This window comes from Penaeus monodon, chromosome 20 (genome assembly GCF_015228065.2).
Source record: "Penaeus monodon isolate SGIC_2016 chromosome 20, NSTDA_Pmon_1, whole genome shotgun sequence".
Taxonomy (NCBI): Eukaryota; Metazoa; Arthropoda; class Malacostraca; order Decapoda; family Penaeidae; genus Penaeus; species Penaeus monodon.
The window spans coordinates 14,414,149-14,414,889 of NC_051405.1; the positions used below are offsets into that span (position 1 = coordinate 14,414,149).

Here is a 741-nt window from a genome sequence, read left to right on the forward strand (position 1 = left end):
TTGTGTGTTTTATGTGTGTTTAATGGCTGCCATGCTTTGCTTCTTCGAGATTCTTTTTGGATTACATTGCAGGGTGTGAATAGCCAAAGCTGAAATTGATATGGCACAAACATCTCATATGATCCTTGCAGCTGAAACTACGCGTGTCAAAATCTAGAGCCGAGTGTTGGTGCATATTTTTGGCCATATTCTCCCCTCTTTTACCGATTCGCAGGATGCTTTCCCTCGTTTGCTTTTCTAATTGCTCAGCTTATCGTGACTCCCATTCCCCTCTTTTCCTTGGCGTAATCCGCACACGAGCAAAACAAGCATTGCCTCCTGCCCCTTCCCGCGCGGAGCCTTACTACAATGTTGCTAGGGAAGGTAGACCTAGTGACATCAGAGCTATCGGACATGTATTCTTAAACGTTATAAATCTATTCCGTGGGGAAAAAAATATTGACTGTGTGATTCATTCTTCACGTACATCTTTGTTTAGCGATGAGCGGGGATGATCGATCGATAACTGTAGAAGTGTGTGTTGCATTATATAATGCTGATGGTATGTTTCCGGTGTTGTATATGCACACCGATGCATGTAGGCACCCGCATACATAGAAGTAACGCTCGTAACGTTAATTTAGTACTGACCGCCTGTGCTTGTTAGCCGTTAAGATATATCCTTCGGTGATCTTTCTTCAAAAAATAATAATAACCGTCATTAAAGACTTCCAAGCGAGGAACTATAGCGTCTAATGGTAA

General features: G+C 42.5%; 1 protein-coding gene across 1 annotated transcript in view; it reads left to right on the top strand.

Moving 5' to 3' along the window:
- The window catches only part of LOC119585647 (protein Aster-B-like), a gene marked incomplete in the record, with an annotated part of 119,378 nt that overhangs the window by 67,853 nt on the left and 50,784 nt on the right, over positions 1-741 (top strand).